The sequence below is a fragment of the Grus americana genome, chromosome 3, assembly GCF_028858705.1.
Source record: "Grus americana isolate bGruAme1 chromosome 3, bGruAme1.mat, whole genome shotgun sequence".
NCBI lineage: Eukaryota > Metazoa > Chordata > Aves > Gruiformes > Gruidae > Grus > Grus americana.
In genome coordinates, this window is record NC_072854.1 from 43161120 (window position 1) to 43182420 (window position 21301).

The following is a 21301-nucleotide window of genomic DNA, read 5'->3' on the forward strand; positions in this document are numbered from 1 at the left end:
AAGTACAGGGACACTAAGATAGAAGACACTTTGGGGAGGAAAGTCCCTTTGGTTCAGAAGTGAACAAATGAACTTACTAGCACTGTTCCGGGAGTACTGCAGTCACCAAGGTGTAACGCAGTGCCACCACCTTCCTGTGATGACCTGTTCCATAGTCCAGCTTGGCTGTTGAATTGTGAAACTCAGGCTGTGCTCCTATAGGATCCAAGAAGGCTCACATAGACACAGAATGAGTCTCTTTTACCTGCTTTTGGCTAAGCCTTAGCTCAAACTTGACAGTTCATATTTTCCTCTCGTCAGCCCATTAAAATGTCCATCTGCTTTTCAGTAGAAATAATGAAATTATCTCCAACAGTGAAGCTACTCTCCTCTCTCCATGCATACACACCTCTCATCCCCTGTTAAGGCGAGCCACATGTTAAGTCTCAATCTATGTACACCATGGTAAATTATTGGAAAATGGAGAATATTATCCCTCATCTGGCCACTATTTGTAAACAATGAAATCCTTTTAACTTAGCAGCTAATTTTTGCTGAATATTTTATCTCAGAATCAGTTCTATTGTTATGGATCACATTGAACCATGCAAAGTGATTCACATCACCAGAAAGACAGTGTGGAGCTTCTTAAAGTAGAATTTTTTATATATATTTAAAAATATGCATCCTTCATGCTTAAACTGACATAAATGTTGACTTAGTATGTGATGTCTTCTTATAGGAAAAAAACCCAACAAATCAAAACAAAACAACCAAAAAACCAAACCAAAAGGTAAATCGAATGATGAAATGGCATAAATTTCACTTTGGTGTGTTTAGCATCTAAAGCAAAGGACTGAATTTCCTTTGGACATTTTCCTATGGATATTCCATACCATATGATGTCATGCTCAGCATATATAGCTAGGGCAAGAAGGAAAGGAAGGGACATTCAGAGTGATGGCATTTGTCTTCCCAAGTAACAAACTGACCAAAGGGATACTCCATATCATATGATGGGCCTTGGGGAAGAGGAAGGACTGGGGGATGGGGTGGCAGCATTGGGAGTAATGGCGTTTGTCTTCCCAAGTCACCATTACGTGTGATGGAGCCCTGCTTTCCTGGAGATGGCTGAACACCTGCCTGTCCATGGGAAGTGGGGAATGAATTCCTTGTCTTGCTTTGCTTGTGTGCCTGGCTTTTGCTTTACCTATTAAACTGTCTTTATCTCAACCCATGAGTTTTCCTGCTTTTACCCTTCTGATTGTCTCCCCCATCCCACTGGGGATGGGATGTGAGTTAATGGCTGCATGGTGCTTAGTTGCTAGCCAGTGCTAAACCACGACAAATGTTCAAGTGATGGTCTTAATATTTGTTTGACAGATGTTTACAAAAGAAAAAATACTGAGAAAAGAAGTCTGTTGTCCTTGGTCAGAACGAGATAACCCAGCCATGTGTCCAAGGAAACTTCTGACCCATAGAGGAATCTTTTGGGTAACCAATATTAGCTGTCCAAATCTCAAGTATGTCTGGTTAAATAAAGCTCTCCACTGACATAAGCTGTTGTCTGGTCTCCCTGACTGCATCAATAATGGTAAGCAAAAAGTAACGGCAGATACAGACAGAACTGTCCTAAGTTCTAAGGCATTGTTTGTTAATGAAATTAGATATTATTCTGGTATGCATACTTACCACTACTATTACTAAAAAGGTAATTTGAACAATGACAATAAGGCAGAGCCACATTCTGTCTTCAATTTCTGACCATGGGCACCAGATTGCAAAAAGAGAAATTCCATAAATAAACAGGGAGACAGAATCTAAGTAATTTTAAAACATCTTTCTACATTCAACATGCATAATTTCTGGTAAAGCTTTTTCTTTTGCATTAGTTTCCCTTTCTCCTGCATGCACTATGCAGTCAAATTTATAATCACATCACTGAATCCTAAAATGTATTTTGCAGTGTTTCCATACTAATCACTGCCTCTTTGTATCTCACTGAATAAATACACATATATATATATTTCTAATACTGTTTATAATTTCTTGTCTATGAGCTTACATTAATTAAAGATTTTCAGAGAGCTAGGCCCTGATTCTTAAACTGAAAGACTGGTTTTACTCTAATGCTATGAGACAAGAGGTAGCAGCTAATGTTTATATTATTGATTTATCAGACACTGAAAGGATTAGGTTCTAAGATTGTTTAGCACACAAAAATCCATACTTATTGCATTAAAACAGATTTTGAGACCTTGTTTATTGGCTATATCCAGGGTCAGGCATCTGGGATTTATTCAAGCTGAAATGTCTATATTATATGTGAACATAAACCAATCTGTTAAGAGGAATATCTAATGTTGGCGACACAAAGGCATATAATTGTAGTAAATTACAGGTCAGTAATTGAAAAAGACCATTTATGCAAACACTTGTAAATTTAGAAAAGTGCCTAAACATTAAATATATTGAGTAAATAAAGATGAAGTTTGGACTAGTACCCAATTTTGGCTACTGTTTTCTTTGCTTAATGGATTTTCTATTATGTATTCATTTTGTAATTTTCATGGATAAAAAATTTCATTGGCTTGGCCATAACTTCTACATGTGTACTCAAACAGAACAATGTGTCTTATTGCTCTTTGGTGTGTAATATACTGGCTTGTGCAAGCAAATACTAGTTGCTGTTCAAAAGAGAAAATATCATAGCTACTCAAGTATGTGGGGAGGTGGATCTTTGAGCATGTGTGTTTGTGCATTTTGAGCTGTGTACATGTATGAGATAGTGACTTTCTGAGAATGAGACTCATTCAAGAAATGTAAGAACTGCATTAATAACTGATAGGAAAATATTTATTTGGTGAATTTAAGCCCTTGCAATAGTTATGAAACATCTACAAAGAAAATATTGTGTTTTCAGGTTTATTCCGTATTTGTTGTAAGTTGACATGCCAGTTTGACACTTAAAATAGCATGGTTTAGAATCATAGAATCATAGAATCTTTAAGGTTGGAAAAGACCTCTAGGATCATCAAGTCCAACCGTCAACCCAACACCACCATGTCTACTAGACCATGTTCCGAAGTGCCATGTCTACACGTTTTTTGAAAACCTCCAGGGACGGTGACTCCACCTCTCTGGGGAGCCTGTTCCAATGTCCAACCACCCTTTCAGTGCAGAAATTTTTCCTAATATCCAACCTGAACCTCCCCTGGAGCAATTTGAGGCCGTTTCCTCTTGTCCTATCACTTGTTGCTTGCGAGAAGAGACCAACACCCACAATACACAATAACAATTTTCAGTTTCCTGCAAAAAAAGTCATGACAATTCCAAAGGTCATAAGTCATGTATAAAAAAATTGATTTGGATTCTTAAGAAACATTTTGATATTTTTACCCAGAACTTTTTAACAGTTTTGCTGACTTGAGGTACAATCTCTAATTGTCATCTTGCAAACACTTGCATGGATGTATACAATGCTACTTTAAAAGAGTATACTTTCTTTTTTCTGTATTTCTCCTCTGATAAATTGATTCAAGGAGAATTTATTTGGTGAAAATTTTTCCTGGTTTTGTTTCTGTTTGATACTGTAGTATACTTAAATCTTACATAATAGTATTTTCTAGACTAGTAAGTGATTGCTGGTCCACCTTTCTTTTTGTCATTCTTCCTATAATCAGGAATTAACTGTATGTAGCAGCAATTCTATTGTCCTGTGGCTTTCCATCCTTCATTTTGTTTTAAATGTGAATAGGGAAGGAAACATTTTTGTCTTCCCCAGAATGACATTTTGCACATCATAAATACTTCCACCAGGCCTATCTCTCTGAAGGTCTGCCTTTTTCAATCTTATTCTGCTTAAATGGCCTGTCTTTGGACGTATGTAATATCATTGCCCAAATACACACGCCTAGATTGAAGCTTTACCATACGGTAGGTGGTGGTGTTTTTGACAATAGTTTCAAACTGCACACTGCTTGCTGCTGTTCCCTCTATTTCCCACCCACAAGGACTTCGTAAAATGGCCCATGACTTCAAATAAATAGGTGATCGTATGCAAGACACGTTTTCTTTCTGCAACTGTTCTTGCAACACTGTTTTCATTTCTATTAATTATTGCCAAGAAGAATCTTGACACAAACAAAGTCATGGCTTGTCATTTTGAGCTCAAAGTCCTTTAGTTCAAATGCCCTTCAGATTGAAATGTTTTGTTCTGATTCCTTGCCTCTAATATGGGAGCCCATGTTGTGTTGCTGGAGGTTTTGTCAACAGAAAAAAGTTTTACTCCTTATACCAATATAGTTCTGACATTTTTAGAAATGCAATCCCCCATGATAACAATCTTATTTAGAAATAAAATTGCGTCTTTAGATTAAACCTCTTCCTGAGTGATATAAAGTGGAATGATAAAAAATTTCCTTATACAAAGTAAAATCATCTGGATGGAGAGCTAGCATATGTCTACGTAGACAAGGTGTAAACAATACATATAAATTGAAATTTGTTCAGATATAGAAATATTACGAATTAATGGACTGTTTGAGGGGGAGGTAAACAGACTATATAACTGCTTCTTTAGCAGAAGGATTTACTACCCCACCACCTATTTTTTCTTTACACGAGTAGCTGTGGAGGCTATAAAGGACATACAGATCATCCCAGACTGAAAATATGCTACTAATACTGGACACCAAGAAGGTAAATAAATTTGGGAAACTAAACATTGCACTGTAGTTAACTCATATGATTCAGATAAAATATGAGATGATAAAGACCGAAACTTTACTGTGTTATACAGTGTATATATTCTAAACATGTCTACTCTGTACTCTTTATCTTTTTACCATTATCTATGTTCCAGTGTCAGATTCTGCTACACTATCTAGCTGATATGCAATGTATTTTCTTATTCCAGCACCTTTCTGCTTAATTCTAATAGAAATGTTGCTAAAATCGATTTAGTTTTGCTTGGTTTTCCAAGTGCCACACTATTGGCAATTCAAATGGTAGTTAATGCCATTTCGTGAATCATTTTTTTCAGTTTCATGTAACTGTTCTTTTCAGTAATAAAATAAGCATTTAACATATAAAAATGTAGTGAAGTATTTTTAAAGAGAATATAAAATATAAAAGACTCCATAAAATATCCATTAGCAAGAATATTAGCAAATACTTGTGTTTTATTTTTTCCCCCTACTTTTCTGGTGTAGCAGGAATTTAATCTGTAGGATCATTTACAAAGTTTAAAGTAAGGAAAAATCCTTTTTGCATCCTGAATTCTTTGCATTCATTTTCTTTCTTTTAAGATAAATTTGAACTCTTGCTATAAAAAATTCTTCAAGTGATAACTTTTGATGTTTTACACCTTTTGATGTCTTGCATTTCAGGAACATTATACGTTGCATTGTCCTCTACAAAGGGCACTTTTCCCTACTGTGCCGTTGTGTTAACATTGATCTTGTGGTATGACCGAAGCCCTTCCCTCGTACCCCTTCCATCTGACTGGTGCAGGAAGATGAACCTGGGACCTGGACCAGGGCTGTTACAGGGCACAGCTACTGCCCTCTGAATGAGTTCACTCTCCAGTAACTGGACAGAGAGAAGGCAAACACGAAAGGGGACTCAGCAGAGCTTTTGTACCAGTTCTGCCTTTATTCTCTGACCACAATAGACTTTTCAAGGACTGCAGTAATTTACTTCCTTCTGCCTTTTCCCTCCCATCCCCACCCCACATACACAGCAACAAAGAAAGCAAGCAGGACATGTTATCTCTCTGAGTCACCCATGCAGAATCTGGCCATTTCTTCTACTCCTGTCATGCTGAGTTCAGATTAGCTCTTGGATAGTGTTACTAAAGCTGAATACTTCTATGTAAAATAATCAAACTAGGAAAAATTCCAGCAATCTTCCTCACCAACAAACAAACAAACTAACCTTGCATTTGTTTCTCCTTGGAAGTTTGCAGATTCAGAGGGTAACAAAAATGGGCACAGTTTGTCTTCTAACAGATTATGAATGCCACGTGTGACATTGCTTGAGAAGATGGAAAATGTTTATACAAACTGTCAGAGATGGCTAAGCTAATTTGTGGCATGTGGCATGCATGTTTTTGAACCAAAAAATTTGTCATACACCTACTGTTTGGCTGTAGAATGTATGAGAAGACAGATCTTGTTGACACATCGCAGCTGCAGCTCAATTCATTGTGAAATGCTTTGATTTCAACAAAATTCACAACATGTGCCAAAGAAGAAGAAAAAGGAGTGTTACAGTCTCCATATCTCTTAACGTCTTTCCCTGAAGATGAACTACTCTGATTTTGCACCTGTAGCAAATGGGATAAGTGAAGCACCTCTGCCTTTTTTTGAATGCAGACTCCAAAAAGAGGTAAATATGACCTGCTATACACTGCTTTTTCACAGGAATGAGGGGTGGGAGTCTGTCACAGCTAGGGGTTGCCTAGAGAGGCACTGGTAAAGAAAGTGGGAAGAATTGGCAGGTAGCAGTGATGGCGAGGGATGCAGGTGAGGTACACATGCCTTAGGAATCAAAATACTTGGTAAGGCTTTGGCTGGCATTTAACAACATTGGAACACAATATGCATTTATTTTGCTCTTTTAAAGTCTCTCTCCTGACCATCAGACTTCCAAACCAGTGAATCTTCCTCCTTTTCTATTAGACAAAATGCTCTTCTGTAGACATAAGAGAAGTGGTGAGGAGAAAAACTATAAAAGTGTAAGTTGAAAATAGTCTTGCTCAGCTCAAATTGCAAGTGCAGTCCTGACCATATATCAGCCATAAGTGAGAGGATGTTCTGCAATGTTATTGGCTTCCATTATTTCTCACTTCTCTACATCAGCATTCCCAGGAAGACAGTCCATAACTGGCACCAGATGTTATCTAGTAAATTACTTTTGTCCTGCAAACTCTGTATGCTTTTCTTATATGATGCCATTTGGGTCAGATTTGCTCTCCGTCTGTTACGTGGTTTTCTGCTTTCTCATTTTGCTTCCATGAAGCTGATGATTAAGTAAATAGTCAGTAAATAGATTCAGAAGTTAAAGTATCATTTCCATTAATTTTAAATTAGGTACATAGAGTTTTTTGAGGAGCAAGAATACTTTTCAATTATTTTAAAATGTTGTCAACTTGTGTATACATAGATTTCTCACTGCAGTGTGTTCTGTGCTATTTTGTAATATAGGTCCATCTTTTTTCTTACCTCCCTATAAAGCCGAATCATTTTCTTATTAAGATTTAAGGAAAACTGGACATGACCGTATTGCAATATTCGATGTCAAGCAGATATCTGATGGAAATTATATAGTGTTTTCTATAATAATGAACTCTTATTATGAACTTCCATAGTGAATTTTCCAACAACCTGAAATGATGCTTTCACTGTGGTCAGGGATGTTTATTTTCTTAGAGTACTTGTTACTCACATTCAAATTGATTCTACTAATAAAGGTTTCTGAGTCTATCCTGCCCCAATACCTGGCATCATAAGGTTTGATAATATGAATTGTTCAAAAAAATTGTTTCTCAGGAATCATTCAGAGTAACTATTGAAATACATACAAAGACAGTGATGCTTAAGGATCAAACCTATTCTACAATGGAGAATCAATCAGAACATAAAAACAGCTAGGAAAATTCTGATTAAATTTACAAGCCTCAATATTTTTACCATTATATTCCAAAATATATTTCAAAGTTCTGCCTCTTCACCTACTGTTAGTGTGTTATAAATATACAGCTTTTTCATCTCCTCCAAAAAATTTCAGAGAAAGTTGAACATCCGTCTTCTGGGATAGTTTTATAATGACCAGCTGTCCTTGATTCCCAGGATTGCACATATACCTGTCAAATAGACCATCTCATTCCCAAATTCCTGGAAACATGGAGAGGTCATCAGATGACCTTTCTAGAAAGAACTATCTAATAAGATATTTCCTGTCATTGGTAACTCCCTAGAAAACTCATCATATTTTTGAGCTTTGCATCCTTGACTTCATTGCAGCCAGATGGGCCTAATACAACCTGCAAGTGAGACATTTGCTTAAGGAGGGAAGACAATAAGTGCTATTATCCTAGCCTATTTGGGATGAATGAGATGATAGAAGATAAATGGGCCCTGAAGTCCTCCTCTAGAATAAATAAGGAATGAGGGAGAGGATCTAAATGTGGAAGCAAGGTTCTGTTGTGATTTTTTATTTCCCCCTGGTAGTATCTAATTATACCAAGGCCCTGAACGGATGCACTTGTTTCAAACAACTTCTATAAACTGGTTAAGAACTCTGATTTTTGACTCATACCCTGTAGATCCAGTATTCTGTAAATACCTAGGTAGAGGAGTGTCGTGGTTTTACCCCAGCCGGCAGCTGAGCCCCACGCAGCCACTCACTCACTCCCCCCGCATCAGGATGGGGGAGAGAACTGGAAAAGTTAAAGTGAGAAAACTCATGGGTTGAGATAAAGACATTTTAATAGGTAAAGCAAAAGCCCCGCGCACCAGCAAAGCAAGACAAGGAATTCATTCCCCACTTCCCATGGGCAGGCAGGTGTTCAGCCATCTCCAGGAAAGCAGGGCTCCATCACGCCTAACGGTTACTGGGGAAGACAAACGCCATCGCTCCAAATGCCGCTGCCCACTGTCCTCTCTTCCCCCAAGCTCCTTATAAACTGAGCATGACGTCATATGGTATGGAATATCCCTTTGGTCAGTTTGGGTCACCTGTCCTGTCTGTGTCTCCTCCCAACTTCTTGTGCACCCCCAGCCATCCCGCTGGCAGGGCAGCGCAAGAAGCAGAAAAGGCCTTGGCCCCGTGTAAGCACTGCTCAACAATAGGTCCATAGAACAAAAATATCGCTATGTTATCAACACTGTCTCCAGCACAAATCCAAAACATATCCCCACACTAGCTGCTATGAAGAAAATCAACCCTCTCAGCTAAAACCAGGACAGGGAGAAATAAGAGGAAAAGCATAACAGAGGTCATGTTGCCTGAACAAAAATTTCAGAAAAGACATATCAGAATCAAGTCTCTAAATCCTTAGTGACTGGAGGTGCTAGCTGAAAGTTAGTAAATATTTTGCATAATAATCAATGACCGAAAATTAATAGTAAAGCCTCAAAAATACTATTGTTGTGAAGTGGGGTTTTGGGATTTTTTTTGGCTTTTTTTTTTTTTTTAATGAGACCATGTTAATGAGAGTCAGGCTGAGTAATTGAATTTCAAATGCTGACTAACTGAAGCTACAGAATTTGGGCTGAATCTGACAGGACCTTATGTAAAATGAGATACTGAAAAATTTCACATGATTTTAAACAAATCCTGGGGATCCCCAAACTTGTGCCACTACAAAGAGTGACTGAAGCTCAATCAGCATAAAGTTCCTCCAAGATGCAGATAATAACTGTTTTCTGTCTAAATTTGTCTTGGCATTCCCTTGGACCCCCTCAGTATTGTCAGAGCCCTGATAGGTACAATTTTCTTGGAAAGGAGGGAAGTAATCACCTTCTTTCTGCCTCAACCACTGTAGAGTTCTTCCCTGTCCTGAAAACAGAAGACACTTTGATTGCCCTAGTAAAGGCCCATTATTGGTTATACAGTATTGTATCTTGGTATTTTTCCATTTGAAACTACTCAAGGAGATTTGATATTTTTCTGTAAAGTGGTGGGAGAGAGAAAGTGTATCTTCATGAAGAGTAGCCTATAAACGGATGGTCAGGACGGTTCTGGGAGGTGGGAAAGAAAGTCATGATGTTTAAATCTTCTCAGGCCAATGATGATGAATTTTGATCCTACTTATGTGTCAACTTCTGTAGGGTTATTAGATAGCAATACTAGCAAAGCACATATGTGTAGCAATACTAGCAAAGAGTAATGCCTGCAAAACCCTTCTACCAGACTATCGTCAGCAGCAAGATTTGGTTTGAATTTAAGAAAATCATTACAAAACCACATAGAAATCTGCAAAAGTCTTATTGAACATTATGATGATCAGGGAGATAACTCTCTTCAGTTGCACATATAAATCATATAGCTAACAAACTGTATTTTTATTAATAAGAGAAGAAGAAAACTCTGACAAGACAGGTAAATAGGGTAAGAATAACTCGATAATAATTTATAGTCTCTTTTCTTTGGAGAGGTAATTACCAGACATTCTGGTTGTTTCCTACCTACCACATCACTGTTTAGGATCTTTCAGTCTTGCTGAGTAGCCAGGCCTGTTTCAAGCTGATGTGATCCATTTCCTTGGCTTGTTTCTGTTGGTTGCTCTCACCTGCTGACCACCCACATTAGCTTACCTTCACATTGCTCCTCGTCCTGCCAGCCCACGGAGAAGACATGATGGGGGCATCTACCTTGAAACAGGGCATTGGAGTGAGGCTTTCTGGGATGCAGAATAAAGAGGAATTTCAGGTGTACATTGGTGCTTGGCATTACCTAACAAGTAGCCCTGGATTGGTTTCAAGCATCTTCTGTGTTACCTCTTTCCACTCTCGTTTGAAAAGCTCTATTCAGCCCGATATACCTATGCGGAATCAAATGGCTTTGTTTCCTCCTGTGTGACCTTGAATTAGGTGGTGTATAAATCCTTTATTGGATCTAGCCCCCATTATTTGATGGGATTCATGTTCATAAAGAATATATCAATACTTCTGACTTTTCCATCCAAAATCACATTTGAAATGAAAATTTTGAAGTATCATTATGAATTTTAATTCAAATATACATAAAAATTCAAAAATGGAACCAATGTATAAGATTGTCTAGCATTTTGTATTTTTTGAACTTGCGCTAAGAATGAGTCTCTGAAGCCATGAGACCACGATTTTACATACTTTCTCAGTATACCGGATATTGCACAATTTTCTTATGTTTGAAGGTCCCTTTTCAGTTTTGGAGAGCTATAGATTTACTTTCTAACTGAGATCTTCTAAACTAATTGTCATTTAACCTTAACTAGTCCTTTTTCTAGGCTTGTAAACTCAAAAATATTCTAACGTATTACTTGAGGTATTTGCAACAAAAGTTATCATAAATTAGACAAAGAAACAAAGATAAAAAATATATATAAAAAAACCTTGTACAAGGAAGAATTTCTTAGTACGTACACTGAAGTAGCCTGTGACCTGAGACTTCTTGCAGTGGACCTTATAAAAACATAGAGTCTGCTTGAAAGAGTTTCAAAATTTAAAAAGGCATTTGTCCTCAGAAAAAAAATGAAAGCATATGGCAAACAAGTAAGTAGGCAAATTGGTACAGCATGGTTCAAAATGAGCAGTACCTGACTGAGCAATAGCCATTGATTTTAACGGTGCCAAAGGAAGAGTAAGATCTATGAGTTCTTACAGATTGGGATGAGGCACGAAGGATGTCAGAAGGGGATCAGATTATAAATTCTGTGCTTTATAGAATGAAAACAGGCTGTGAGGTTGGGGGCTACCAGGCTGCAACATTTACCGGGATTTCTACTCCATTCTTCCTACGGCAGTACTGCAAATGGATCTGAGAAGAAATTCAAAGTCTGAACTGCACTTGACTGGAAAGATCAAAGGGCTGTGAAACCTGAACTCCTGGTGGTGTTCTCAGCACGTAGGGAGAAGTTGCGGGGACCATCAGACTGTTTGATACCCTTGGTGTCATATATATTTGCATGTATCTGTGTGTGGAAAAGAGAGAAAGAAAAAACTAAGTCTAGGAAGTGAGAAAAGAAGGTCTTTTAAGGTTGGTGCAAAACTGAAGGTACTGTTTGTGGTAAGCAGCCCAAAAAGCCAAGGATTTTGATAGTCTGCTCTATTCTGGCTGTTTCTTCTGTAAGGGCAAGGGAGGAAAGTGCACTGATTTCTCTCTTGCTGGTCTGGTTGTCTTCTGGGGCAGGAACATTACACGTCACTGTTTCAAATACAGGCTGTCACTTTAGATGATAGAACAAAGGGAAGTGACTGAAAGTAAATAAAACTTGAATTCACACAGGTATAAAAGGACCTTTTTCTATAAGCAGGCAGTTATAAACATCACTCTGAATGGTTTGTGAGGCAAAAATAATGGGCTTGTTTGAGAAGCAATTGAGGTGCTTTCTGACAAAAATAGTATATTAGGAGATTAGTCTCCAAGGGGTGGATAACCTTTTCAGATTCTAAGTATTTCTTCTGTTCTCATGTGTGAGTTTACAATCTGTTAGTCTCAAAATATATCTGCAAACCCACAGGCCCACCTTCCTGACAGCTGCTCGAACAACAGAGCGGAGGAGCAGAGAAAAAACTCTGTACCGTCACCCGCCCAGCGATTCTGAAAAGCTTGGTAAGTTACTCATACAATCCAGAAATGCCAGTCAGGGAGGGAGGGGGGATGGAGGCAGTGGGAGAGAGAAGGCTCTTAAAGTGCAACATTTGCAACACACGCTCGAAAACTAAAGGGGCCAATTAGTATAATAGGTTTGAAATCATTTCAGCACAGTCCTAAAGACAAAAGAAAAATTGTCCTTCAGAAATGGGCCTTATTGTTCAGACGAGTATAGAGATGAACAATGAATTCTATCAGTTTTGGAGGCAACATTCCTTCTCCTTCATACTGGACCATACATTATTAATGAGCACTATTTTCGAGTGTGAAAGAACTGTTTGAAAAGCATTAACGTAGTCTATTGGATGTGATTGACACTGTCATCCCTTTCATTTTGCTATTGGCAAGAGGCATCCCTGTAGATTTATGTGCATCTGGACATTACTAATATTCTCCTTGTTATGCACTCTGGGCAGCTGTGATATGGAAATTTTTAGCACGTTTTTTGAGGGGGAGGGAATTTACTGTTGTTATCTGCACAAAAAAGGAATATTTTTTTTCTCTGAGATTTTATCAGCCAAAAATATTTGATGTCTGCTTCCCTAATAACTCTATTCTGTTTTCAATATGTGCACTTTTAAAGGAATTTCATCAAGATTACATGGATTCTCCAGATATTTCCAGTGACTCTTTTCCAGACACAGTTTAGCTTCCGAGACTCATGTCCACCCATCTTGCTTCTATTTTAACCTCCATTTCTCCAGCTTGATTGCATTTTTAATTCAGTTGGTGCATCAAGGACTGCAGCTAGTGTCTGCCTGCTGTTTAGAACCACCAAACCTCTTCTGATTTGCCTGTGTAATGGCCTTTAATCACAACAATTAAGACCAGCGAAATTAAGAACCACTGAAACAATGCATCTAAATAACATACAAAACAAAATTAACAGAGGTTATGGGAGGTTTTTTTCCAAGGTAATGCTATTTATATTGGTTTTATATATAGACTTAGAATTATTTTAGTTTCTCAGGCCACATAAGAACATATATCAACATTTTATATACATTAATATTGTAATGTATAACAAAGAAGAGAGGAAAAACCTACCTAACAGGGTGAAGACTGATGCTAAACAGGATGATCATGTAGACATTGCATGAAGAAAAGAGTTATCAATAAGGAGGTTTAGTTTGTAATCTAGATTTCTTAGTGTTAGCCTTTATATATCTATGTACAAGTATATAAAATGTATAGATACACACTGTTAAATAGTTTATTCAAGGGGCTTAATTATCATTCTGGCTATAATTTTTGAATCTATTTTAAGGAGAACTCTTTTGCTACCCAGCCATCTCATGAGATGTCCTAACCAGAATAGATCTTAATGTTAAGGATCTGTTTGAAGTGTTGGGGTACAAGACAAGGTGATGCCATTGGGCTAGAAGATAACAACTCAAGGCTATATTATTTTAAAGTATCGACAGATATTCTATGCAATAGGGAAGCTATGAGTTTTTAACTCAATGCAGAGTTATCTTCTCCTCCATTCTGCTCCGAATAGTCTCCATATTCACAAAACAGCTCACCTCATCACTGTTTCATTTATATAGCCTTATGCAACTACCAGTTTGCATCCAGCTATTAGAGGCACAGGAGCAGCTGCTTTCTGCTCACAGTCAGTGGGTCTGCTCTTTGAGTGACATGTCCACCACCTTCCTCAGAGGTCAGGCCCAACTTCTCCATGGCATGTCCATTGTTGGCCATCCCAGGCTGTGAGAGTTCAGCACTGAGGTCCCCTCCTGCTTGGCAGCACAGGGAACTGCCACCGCTCCACTAGACAGCCTAATTACACCAATCAATCTTGTAAAATAGTTTGCATGGCTAGAAGTGGAAGGTTATAACTCATAAAGACACTTGCCAACTGAAGAGGTGGGGAAAGAAAATGTGAAGTCAATGTATAACTTTAAAAATTCCAAACACGCTATCCAACAAGATATTCTTAAACTGCTCCTCTTAGTCAGTTTTGTTTCTTTGGGCCAAAATCTGAATGACATTTATAAGATATAGCCTTGTAAGTCAGTAATTAGTTACAAGACTTAGTACCTTGCTTTTTTGATGTGGTTTGAATTTTAGCAATTCCAGTTTCACAGCAATGTAGATTTAGTTATTTTAAGGACTACTTCTTACTTCATACGAAGATGACTTTGTGCCATCCTGCAGAGCATAAGATAGCTATGCAGAATAGTCAGCATAAGTTCTTTAATCAGAATTTTGAGATTCTTACATAGCTTCTACATTTTGTTTTCCCCAAGTTTTGTTTGTGGTATTTTAAAATTTTCCTTAGTAATCATAGCTATCTGCCACTTGATACTGTTTTATGTTTACTGTTAGAGGGACAGGCATATAAATGAAGATTCCTTTACCTTTCCTTGAGAAATTTCTTGACAATTCTCCTTCTTACTGTGTAAAGTTTACTTCACCTCCTTAGCAGAAGAGTGGTTTTATGTCAAAATTATATTTCTATCAGGAGAGTCACCGGCATGTCCCACTGTGCTGGATCAAGTGCTTCCCAGAAACAGTTCCTTGCACAGGTTCAGGACCTAGATCCATTCCTTGGTATTTCTGAAGACATTATCATTCAATAACAGGATTTAATGTATGACTGCCAAAGGTCTTTGCTGAGTGACTTAACTACGAGTGTCAAAATATCATCTTCTCAAATGACTGTACAAATATTTTTAACCTGCAATCATACAAATGTTACAAAACTAACCTTATAACATTGATTCAATCATTACAAGTAGAAAACACATATGGATGAATACAGAAGTTCATTTTCTTATGAATGAACACCATTTTTTACAAGTTTTTTGAAGTTTGCGGTGTAAAATAATAGACGTTTATCCCAATATTTGCCACTGTCCAAAATCTATCCTGCTTCCATTCTGAAGCGGAGGTGCTTAAAAAAAGAGAACAAAAGATTTCATGGTGTTTTGTGCTCATGTGAGAAGTTCAAACGGAAAAAAAAAAAAATGCTTTCATTGGAGACTTCCAGGTCAGATTAAAATTCTCAAGGAATATCTGGAGAGTTTGAATAACAAAACTTCTCAGTGTCTCAGCTGCTAGAGGTGCAGTTTATTAATTTTCCTTTTCTATGTTGGTATAAATACAATGGTTTTGTCTTAGATTTAGATGTAGCTTAATCTGTTTTAGGAAACAGCTGAGAATTCATAATAGAGAATTTAAATACTTGTGCTCCACTGAGTCAAAACAGGAAGAGGAAAAAAGGTGTGTATTGGGAGCACAGACTGTTATCCTATTGCTTGGTATTTTCCTTGTGCAATGCCCCTGAGTGATATGTATTCATGTCTAAATATCAGAAATTAATCCGATAATGTATTTTTGGGTCTGTTTTGCTTGAACCAGGTTGGGATATCTACCCACAGAGGTACAGACAGATACTGGAAAGTTTTGTGGATTTTAACAATTCATTGTTTCCTGTTGCTGGGATTTGGGGTACACAAGAACTTGCTGACAAAACATGTCACCCCTCAGAATGAAGCATAATACCAGGTGAAGAGCTCAGTTAGGGAGTGTCCTAGCAACTGTCCAAGTTAAAAACAGGACAGTGTTTCACTGTCAAAAAACCTCTAATGGAAAGATCCTATATAATCTAACACAGAGGAATTACAGGAATTATTAAAAACAAGCAAAGACTTCAATAAACAATAATAATTTTGCTACCATGCTCGAAGTCATCTGCTGTTTTTTAATTTTTCCTACAGGAATATTATATAAAAAGGATCCTTAAATCCCATGGGAGTCAGCTATGCATCCTGCAGTGGATTTTCATCTTTCTGAACTCACTGATAGCAAAGCTGAAACAGAGCAAGACCCCCAAATCTGTGCAGCTCAGGCAAGAAGCTTTTTCCTGCAGGGAGATGCATTTGTCCCTTTGCTAATTTGTCTCTTGCCACTTCCACTGCCATGATAACTTTCACCTTCCAATCCCTAATAAATTCTCCAGATACTTTCTTCATTAAAAATGAAAAATGAAAAAAAACCCACCCAAAACCAGACAGATGCTGTTAAAAGCCACCTAAAATTCAAATGTTGGCCATAAAGTTCATGAAGAAGCTAATGAATGGTTATGGAAATATTAGCTTTGAAACTTTAGACTGGATTGGGTATAGTTTAACTGTAAAGTCCAAGGAATAAAGGTGAAGAAAGCCATATTCACATATGAATATTTAAAACCAATTAAAGTCTGTTCAGAGGAACTGGAATTTCTTTGTTTGATATGAAACCTTTCTAATTATTAACCAAATGATGCTGTGACAGCATGTTTTTGACCAGTGGAGATGATTAGACATTAGTTAGAGATGTCCTACAGCATTTGATGAACATTATTTCCCAAGTCTAGTTATGATGACGTAAAGTTAATAAATTCACTCTTGTTAAGTGTTGTGTATAAAAATACAGTCACATTTTTAAATGCGCTAAGTCAACCTGTAAATCACAGATTTTTGAAATTGTTTTCAAATTAAAATTGTTTGTTTACAGTGCTTTGATAGTTCTCCACTAACTCTTTAATATTTAATTTACTTTATACATTTCCTTACTTTTCTGTGGGGAATCTTTCTTGCTGAAGAGTCTAAAGTAAATTCTAGGACTTTCATCATTATGTTTTAGTCTGCTTCTCCTGAGAACTTCCTATGAAGCAATAAATACTGCACACCAGCAAAATATTCCTACAGTACTCACCTTTTTTTGCTGCTTAGTTAGGTTTGTGGAGAGTTATTTTTTCATGTCTGTAATCGATATGCCATGGCTGATGATTTTGATTGAAGTAAAAAGATAAAAGAATATTTCCCACAGGAATCTCCAGGGAGAGTAATGTTTGAATGTATATAAAGGATATAGAGTGATTGCAGTTATATGCCTGAGGAAATTCAGGAATAGAGGATATTGTAGTAGGTATTACAATCACTGCAAAATAGTTTTAAGTTTAAAAAAAAAAAAAAAGTTAAAATACCAAGCTTACATAATACAGTGTAGTTTTGAGATGTTGGGGTCCCTGCCCACTCACTTCTGTACTTCTGTTTTGTAAGTCTATCATGTCTTTTCCCATTGCTCAGCTACACAAAGGAAAAACAGAGTTCAAACCACAATCCTGCTATGTGTAGCTTAAGCAAAGACTTGCAGACTGTGTGACAAAATAAACAAAAAGTACTGTGTGAATTCCCACCTATTTCCTCATATCTTCACCTGATGAAGTTTCATATATGTGATCAAAGGTTGTGACTATAGCATGAAAAGCCTGGTTATTAGTGATGGGCCACGTGGGCCATTAGGTCTGCCTGGTTCAGAAGGGGGCACAGAACACCCAGTTCACATCCTCACGTCCCCAGATGAAAAATGTCCACAAGATGTTTAGTAAATATGAGTCTTGCAATAGAAAAGTATGAACTTCCCAGGAGGAAGCTAAGGTCAAATTCATCAGCAATATCTTTCTACTGTGGAAAGGGATTACTTAAAGTGATCTTTGAGGAGGCAGGCCTTTCACGTGCTCCTTATGAAGCAGATGACTACTGTTTCTCCTCATCCCAAATTGATTCTTCCTATTTACAAACTGGCAAAAGGTAGCTCCTTACTGTAAATCGGATTACCTAAGTGCGAACAAAACAGATCATCTCAAATCATATTGTATCTCATTTCTAGCTTCAGTAGTCTTCACTGACTCTAAAGAAGTTCCACCTCTCCCCTAGGTTCCTTCTAAAGTTTTCCAGAAGACAAGAGAGAGAAATAAATCCATCCTGGCTCTGGAAGGTGCCCTGCACAAGCTTTGAACTAATTAGTTTTTATGCAATACAAGAATGCAGCATCAATATAGTGAAAACATTGCAACGTAGTCTCCTTTCAAACTGCTGTGTCAATACTAGATACACAGGACTCTGACTGCAAGAAGGAACTCTGTGTCAACATACCCCATTTCTACCCTTTGGGGTATTTATTAGCAGTCAAAAAAGTCAGTCACTATTTATGTAAATCCAAGAAAGGACTGCATTCCAGTAAAGGAACTAGCAAACCATTTGTCAAAGAAAGTACCCAATATATCCCTCACTATCTTATTTTTCCTCTCACATAATAAATTCCCCACAAACATCCATTATATTTATACCACTTTTTAAAAAATTAAAATACGTTAATGAATTCTTCCATTTTATGGGTTACCTTTAAAATATCTGTTCAAGCTGCTTCTTGACTATTGACTGTCCATTTTTTATGAGAAAAATATGTAAATGGTTGTTTGTATTAGTAAAACAGATCTTGGAACACTTTCCTCTAATATTTGCTTGCTCTACTTAGAAACATACAATTTAACAATTTGATTAATTCTGCAGGAAGCAAAACAAAACAAAACATGATTTGGAACAACTGAATTTCTAAGGAAAAAGAAAAGTAAGTATAGCAGAAACTTGTTTAGTGTGAATTCATGAAACTTCTCTTTTTTTGCAATATATCCACAAACCAATCTGTTCAATAACGTACACTTGAGGTTGTCCCTTGACCCACTAAAATTAATGGGAGTTTTACTACTCATTTTAATGGGAACATGATGAGGCCTAATTTATTGTATTCAGGAAGTTGGTCCTTCAGGAAGACAAAGTGGAAAAAGTGAGAAAGGATATGAGGAATTGATGCAATTGAACTTTGCCCAGGGTCCCTGAAGAACTTATTGTTCTTATTATCTTGTTTTTGTCCAACCATAATTTTTTCTTTTAATTAATCTCTTTGTTATCATATTTCTTTTCTGTTTTCCATATCTTTTTTTGCCATTGTTATCATTTAGTTATGATGGAATTCTCTTTTCCTACTCTCTGGGTTAGCAAAACTTAAAAGTTCCAGTGTTTATGGCCCTGAATTTACTGATAGTAATTCTAATAATAAATATACTTCAAAAGTATAGATGCTTTCCACCTGAAGAAAACCAAAGCTCCTCAAATATTAATTACTATTCGTGAGACTCAAGAAGTCACTGATGCTATACTAGGATATTTTCAACTACATGTCACTATGGTCAGCTGGAATAGAATTTGCCATGAGATGAGGAAACTAGCACTGAACGTCTGTATGTAGACATCCACGAGCATGCAAATTATCTGGTCTTTCATTATATTCAGTGGAGATTTTGTCAATACAGTTAATGAAGATTAGAAAGTAATTAATCTGAGCATAAACAGCTAAGTTGGGATTTGTTTGCTTAAATATTGCTGTCTTGTGCCATTTCAAATGCTAGAGAGTACCCAAGATATGTACAGAAGGCTGACATACAAGTCACGGTGTTATACACCTTTCTGGAGCAGCAGCTGGAGATTGGGTTGGATGGTGCTGTAAGGCAAGATACCTCAGAGTATCTGAAATAATTCCTGTATTTAACTGAATAACTCCCCAGGCTTTATCACTTTTATGGCTTAATTCTCCATTGACTATGATATAACTTCTGACACCTAGCATAGGTGACAGACACCTTCTGACACCCAAATGGAGAAGAATTTTTTTTGTACTGTCCTCACTATTCAGTCATTCCCTAAGTTACTGATTAGTAAGCTAAATCAGTAATTTGGAACACAGACTAAAGATGTAGATTTTATTATTAATGCTTTGATTCAGAAAAAAAATAAAACAAAAAATGCTCAGGCAGCTCTGTAACGGCACCACTGATTCAAGGACTTATACCCAAATTTCTTGCAGATTTTAATATTTTAACTGTTATTTTGTGAGTCTATTTCCTTAATGATTACATTAAATGCTCTATAGCATGAAATTTCTAAGCATGTGCCATGAGAGGGGAAGTCTGAATACAGGAGTGCAAAGTCTTCCCGTGCTGTGCTCTGAGAGCCAGGTTACTGTGAATACAGACTTCCACAGCACGCAGTGAAGCGGCAGGAAATCAGTATGTTTGTTGAGCAGATAACTGCAGCGGATTTTAACTCACGTGTCTCAACTTTTGAAGACTGTTATAACTACTAAGATATGAGCTGTATGTTAATGACAGGTCTTTTTATGAGTTTTAGGTAGATAGATTTATCATTTAGCTGATCGCTCTTTTATCTAAACAGTGGTCCAGTTATTCTATTTTCCATTTGTGACATTTTATTCTTGTGAAGTTTTTCCTTTCAATTATGCTTAAGAGTATTTTATTTTCTCTCCTGTTCTTTTCTCCCAACATATTTGTTTTATTTTGTTTACAGTTCTGGTGTAATTCCAGAGTAATTTTCTGGCTTCAGTGGAATTTCTCCAGATGTATATTGATGATTAAACTGAAGGAAGATTTTGTCCATAAGTCTCTTCTTCCTTTGTATTTTTTAATATTTTGAACTTTCCACTATCTTACATTAGTCCTTCAGCAAGAGCTTCTTAAGCCCCAGGACAGCCCTCAAAAGCAGTCTAATGTGGTTTAGGCAAAAAAGAATGCTTGACCTATTCCATAATGGGAGCATGCTATTTGCAGATAAGGAACCATGAGTTATAAATTTCCTGCCGGCAGCTCATGATGCATGTGAGAGTTATATATTCACATTCTCTAGCCAAAACGTGCCTCCTTTATACAGTGGAGAAGGAAAACAAACAATTAAACATTTTACTTCCTATTAATGGAACATTTGAATGGACTGCCATAGGACACTACAAAAGGGTAATCTAACATTCTCTGATGATTCTCCCACTGTAGAAACATACTATGGGTGTTAATTGGTTCAGACGGCTTTAAAATGAGTAATTAATATGAAAATTTATAGGTGGAAATCAGACTTCTTTTGAAAGTAAGAATGAGTACGGTGGGGGCTGTTCCTTGGGAAAAAGTTGATAGAAGATATATGTCATTGTTAAGATGGCCAGGCTTCAGCTTATATGTACAGTAAAATATCAAGCCATACGATTGGTTTGTATGGCTCTTTTCAAAACCTGCATTTCTCACTCCTTGCATCTATTTATCCAAATAGGTGACTTCAAAGGC

At 37.0% G+C, this 21301-nt stretch overlaps 1 long non-coding RNA gene across 1 annotated transcript in view; it reads left to right on the top strand.

Annotated features, from left to right (window-relative positions):
* The first annotated feature begins 6230 nt into the window (after positions 1 to 6230).
* LOC129204948 (uncharacterized) overlaps positions 6231 to 21301 on the top strand; it is a 38033-nt gene continuing 22962 nt past the window's right edge. Inside the window, exons 1-2 of the long non-coding RNA XR_008576544.1 lie at positions 6231 to 6369; positions 12209 to 12300. This is a non-coding gene — a long non-coding RNA (uncharacterized LOC129204948). The remainder of the gene's footprint in view (positions 6370 to 12208; positions 12301 to 21301) is intronic.